Here is a 6,000-nt window from a genome sequence, read left to right on the forward strand (position 1 = left end):
TTAAGGGTGACACATTCATCCCCCACAGGGCCAGGCAGGTCATGTCCGTGAGAGAGTCTGGGTAGACACTCCGTGGGGACAGCTGCTCTCCTCCCGCCAGTTGTGACCTTGTGGAAAGGCAACCCACGGTGGCCTGGTTTTTCAAGAGAAGGTAGAAATCTGGATGTTTCTGTGAACATCTCAACTACAAAATGAAAGCTGACTCCGTTATTTTTATTTATTTATTTTTATTTGTTTCATTTTTTTGACGCAACTCTCTTTAAATCCTTGTGGACCAAATGAAACAAGTGTCGCAGGCATCCCTGGCCCAAGGGGGCCTGTTTGACCCTGCCCTTCATGAGAATTAAGAAGGGTCGGGCCACATCGTCTGGGCGCAAAAGCCCCAGCATCACCACCACTGAGCATCTGTGTGACCTTGAGCAAATTCACTTCACCCTGACTCTTCTCTCAATATGAATAACATGAAGATGATAACAGTACCTTCTTCAGGGTGAAATGAAGTTCGAGGTGAGCAGCATTTAACAAGGTGCCCCCTGAAGTATATTACTCCATTGTCCAGAAGAGGAAACGGGGTCAGGGTGGTGCAGCAACTGCAGGAGGGCCTGCAAGCGGCCAAGGTCAAAGTCAGGGCCCTGCATCTTGGTTCTCTGCCCTGGCGGAGTGTCGTGTCAGGGTGCTGCCTCTCCTTCCCTGTTTGAATCCACAGATGGCGTTAGGCTGTCAGCGCAGGGCCTGGGCTGGCGGGGTTGGTCCCAGAGCTGGCCCGTCATTGGCCTGCAGTGTAGATTTATTGAATGACTAAAAGAGGAGCAACAGAAGCCACAGCGATTCCTGTCCTTGAGATTCTTACCAGCGTGTTTTGGAAACCGAGGAAAGCCTTTTCAAACTCTGTCACCCTCCCCCCCCCCCCCCCCCCCCGCCCCAGTGCCTCCACTGCCAGGTCCAGTGGATTCCTGAGGTTGGACAGAGCCTGTGTCCCCTGTAAGAACGAAGGCCAAGTGTGCAGACCTCATCGAGAGAGGGTATTTGGGGACTGGGGTACACATAGATGCGTTAAAAGAGGACGATTGCAGGTTTGGGAGGGCTGGGTGTGTCCAGAAGGGGGGTGTCTGTTTGGGGAGGTGCAAGAATTCCAGTGCTTTGGCTCAGCCTCTGATTGAAAGCAAGATGGGAAAAAAAAATCCCTCCAGGAAGAGTTGAGAAGGTGAGGAAGATAGAGATGGGTGTCACCCTTGAACCCCTTTTAAGGAGCACTTCCCTGGCTGTGAGGAATCTGGTCGGTGGATGGCCTCCAGCTGCCAAGATCCACTCGCCCTAGGGCAGCCCGTGTCTGGTGGCCCAGGGGGATCAGGTAGAAACGCCTGGCCATTCCTGTCCAGTGTGGGGACACGCTGACAGGCAGTACTTGCACCACCCACCCCTCCGGACACTCACCCAGGGCCCCTCCGGGGTGGCCGAGGTTTTGCCAGGCCTGAAGCGCAGTTTGACCTCCCGTACCCAACCTTGCTCCCTCCCTCTTCTTTTCACAGGTGTTTATATCCCTAATAAATCTCTTGCACCCCAGTCTCCCGTCTCCGTGTCTGCTTTGGGGGAAACTCAATCTGCAACGAAGGGTGCCAGGGGCTGGACAGCGGGACTTGGGCCACTGGCCCTATAACCACAGCTGGGCATTTCTGCTGGCTCCGTCCCCGGGAGGGGTTCCTTCCCTTCTCCACACACACCGGCAGCCCCAAGCTCAAGGCTGCACCCTTTCCAGTTGGGATCAATTAGAAACTGCAGTCTCAGCCTACCAGTCACCCCGATCTCTCCCCCAGTGAAAGCTGGAAACAGGGAGGTTGTCTGTCTTTTTGCCCTTGGGAATGTGGGGGCGGGTCAAGCGCCTGGCGGGAGGGATAGTCCTAGATCTCTGTGGGACCTTGGGCAAGGCTCCTTTGCAGGCCTTAGTTCCCAGATGCAAAGTTGGGGAGGAGCCCACTTATTGTTACGGGAGACCATTTATTGTTATGTTATCTGGGTCTTTCCATTTCAGAAGGAAATGGATTCTGACCTGTAAGAGGTGGGGAGAGACCTGCTTATGCGGACTCTGGAGACACCTAGAGGCTGGAAGGAGTAAGAAGCATTTGAGGGTGAGGGGCGGGGTGTGTCCCCCTCCAGTCTCACTCTGTTCACGCGGTCATTGACTCATCTCTGTGGGGTCCCAGGCCTGGGCTATTTGCACCATCTTGGTTCCAAGGTTTTAAAAACACCTGTATGTTGATGGGTTAGTTATCTATTGCTGGGTAACAAAGTGCCACAAACAGCCTAAAACAACATGCATTTATTGTTTGAGTCTCTACGGGCCAGGCAGGGCTTAGCTGGGCTCTCTGCTCAGAATCTCAGGGCTGCGTCAAGGTGTTGGCTGGGGCTGCATTCCTTTGTGGAACTCAGAGTCTGCTTCCAGATTCACCTGGTGGTGGGCAGAGTTCAGTTCCCTGGGGTCAAAGTCCCTGTGTTCTTCTGGGCTGTCAGCTGGTGCCATTATTGTAAGGGCCACTCACAGTTTCTGTCTTCCCAGGTGCTCTCACAGAGTGGCACCTTATTTTGCCAAAGACAGCGAAGAGAATCTTCTTGCAGCTTCTAGTTGCTTGGTCCAGGGAAGGATCTTATTCGTTCATTCATTCATTCATTCACTCATTCATTCATGTTTAAAGTAATTTCTGCATCCAACACGGGGCTGGAACTCATGACCTCATGCCCCCAAATCAAGAGTCATATGCTCTACCGACTGAATCAGCCAGACATTCCAGGAAAGGCTCTCTTTTATTTTTATTTATGTAGTTACTTATTTTAATTTTAAGGGAAGGCTCTCTTTTAAAGGGCTCGCTTGAGGGGCGCCTGGGTGGTTCAGTTGGTTGGGCATCGACTTTGGCTCAGGTCATCTCACGGTTCAGGAGTTTGAGCCCAGCATCGGGCTCTCTGCTATGAGCATAGAGCCCACTTCAGATCCTCTCTCTCTCTCTCTCTCTCTCTCTCTCTGCCCCGCCCCTGCTCACACTTTGTTTCTCTCAAAAACAAATAAACATTAAAAAAATAAACAAATGACTCACTTGATTAGATTGGGCCCACCCAGGAAAATCTCTCTTTTGATGAATTAAAAATCAACTGATTGGGGACCTCACTTCTGCAAAATCCCTTCCCCTTTGTCACATCATGTAACCTAATCGCCTGAATGACATCCATCGTGCTCCCTGGTCTCACCCATACAGAGAGGAACTGGTTTTGTTGGGCATCCACACCAGCAGGTGGGAATCTTGAGGCTATCTTGGAATTCTACTTACCATAGCTGTGAATTCTCAAGCCCGAATCTCCATCCTGCTGCTGCCAGACGCTTATGTCTAGCTGCCTTCTTATCATCTCCACCGGGGTCTTTAATTGGCACCTCAAACTTGGCATAGCTAAACATGAATTCTGGTTTCCATGGTCCTCCCAAGCCTGCTCTGCACCCACATCTTTGTTGGCTAAAAGACTAAAAGGCCAACAATCTCTTGGTGATCCTTGGCTCCTCTTTTCCCCCATAGCTTCATATCCCTCATCCCTGTTGACTACACTTCCAAAGTGTGTCCTGTGTCCTATCACTTCTCACCTTTTCAATGGCCACCCTCATGATCCCCGCCCCCCGCCCCATCCTTGCTTTCTCCTTTGCCTCAATCACGGTCTTGCCTCAGTCACTCATTCGCTCACCCATTCAACAAACATTTATTATGGGTCTGCTTTTACCAGGCTCTGTGCTGGGTGTACAAAGGTGAAAAAAAACCAGACATGGTCTGTCCTTACTGAACTCACAGTCCTGAGGAGGAGAAAGACGCATAAACAGAGGGCTGGAAATGCATTTTTGGAGATGGACAGTGGGGCTAGCGGTGGGGGGGGGGGACACAGGAGGCACTTAATCCAGACATGGAGCAGGGCGCGTCAGGTCACTTCCTGGAGAAGGCGATGCTTAAGCTGTAACTGACCCCTCAGTACGTTGTTGCCATTTTAGAACATGGCTACAAGTTCTTTGACATTCCTTCCATAAATTTCCTGCCTCTTGAGTCTGGACTGGCCTTCTTGATCCACTTTGTAACCAATAAGATGTAGCAGAAAGATGCTGTAGGTTTCTACACTGAACCACCACCTAAGAAGTCCAACACCCCTAAGGTCGTCATGCAGTGAAGAAGCCCAAAACCTATGGAGAGACTCCATGCAGGTGCTCCAGGTGACAAGGGCACCTGCCCAGGTGCCAGACGAGTGAAGAAGCCTCCAGGTGATTCTAGCCCATAGTCATTTAAGTCACTCCCAGCTGAAGCAGCGTCTTCCCAGCTGAGGCCCAGCCACCATGGAGCAGAGACAAGCCATCCCCTCTTACCTTGTCTAAATTCCTGACCCTCAGAGTCCATGGACATAATGGAAGGGTGGTTATTCACACTAAGTTTTGGGGGCAGTTCGGTATATAGCAATTATAACTAGAACAATAAGATTAAGCAGATTCAGGTGAAGGAAAAAGCTTTCTAGACGCCAGCAACCACAAGGGGAAAGGCTCCGCAAAAGAAAATGGCATGGAAGGGAGTTGGCTGTGGCTGGCTGGAGGGGGCGGTGAGGAGAGAGGAGACAGACTGACAAGAGCATGAAGGGCCTTGAGGGCACTGAGACTTTGTCCTGGGTCTCCACACTGCAGCCCGAGGGGTCTTTGGAAAACAAATGGGACCACCACTGAAAACCATTCAGTGACTCCCCATTACCCTCAGGATCAAGTCTAAGATTCTTGGCCTGGCATTCAAGGCCTTTCACAATTGACTTCCTTATTGTTTTATAGACTCTTCTTTAGCTATCAGCTCTACCCTAAAACTCTGCCTCAGCCATGCCAGGTCACTCCCCATGACGATGCCCCCCTATGCCATTTGTCTTTGCTCTTGTTGAGAAACCGGAGGGAATTTGGGCTAATCATCTTGCCTTTGAGGCCTTAGTTTCCCTATCTATTCAGTTAGGGGGTTGGAGCAGAAGTGTCTAAGAGCATATCCAGTCTGGCGTTCAGAGAGACTATGAAAAGGAGGGGGAAAGCTGCTTGCAACCCAAACCTGCCTGTCTAGCTTCTTTTAGGTTGCCTAGCAATGGATGCCAACCGTCTCCCCCATTCTAGAAGGTTTCTTAGCAACCCAGTTTCTCACCCTCGGTTGTTTTCAAGGTTTCCTGTTAACTAAATGAATGCTAAGTTCTGCTCTTTCTCCTCCAAGAAATTCTGCGGCCAAGGATCTCTTTGGAGACCTGGGTCTCATTGGCCAGAACTAATCACATGGCTTTGTCTAACTTCAAGGGAACTGGGAAATATATGTGAAGCACATGGAAATTTGGTGAGCAGTCCATGTCCCTACGACAGTGTTTAAATAAAACCTCTTTGACAAGGTGACATATGAGCAGAGATCTGAATAAAGCCAGAAGCTAGTCATGCAGATATCTAGAGAAAGATCAGTCAAGGCAGAGAAACAAACAAGTACAAAGGCTCTGAAGCCTTGAGATAGGAGTTTGCCTGATGTGCTTGGCTCATTCTAGGAATAGCAAGGATGCCAGTGTGGCTGGAGTAGCGAGTGAGGGAACGGAAGAAGATGAGATCAAGGAGGTAGGTAAGGTTGTGGGGGAGGGGCAACCGTAGGTCCTAGTAAGAACTGGTTTGGCATAGTCATTGCTGCGTAACAGACCGTCTGTCAACTTAATGGCCCAACACTGTTTTATTCTCTCTCAAGATACTGTGGGTTTACAGGATTCAATGGGATAATTCCGCTCACATGATGTCATCTGGGGGCTCGAGTGGGCTTACACGTCTAAGATGACTCACTTACACGATGCTGTTCATTCAGTGTAGTGTTTGGTGTTAGCTGCGGGCTGGGAGTTTGTCTGGGGGTGTCAGCAGGAGCACCAGGGTGTGGGCTCTCCATGTGGCTTGGGCGTCTTCAGCGTGGGGACTGGAGTCCAAGAAGGAGCTTTCCA

The sequence above is a fragment of the Lynx rufus genome, unplaced genomic scaffold (genome assembly GCF_022079265.1).
Source record: "Lynx rufus isolate CCGP_SWC_20201006 ecotype Redwood Valley unplaced genomic scaffold, mLynRuf1.p SCAF_8, whole genome shotgun sequence".
Lineage (NCBI taxonomy): Eukaryota > Metazoa > Chordata > Mammalia > Carnivora > Felidae > Lynx > Lynx rufus.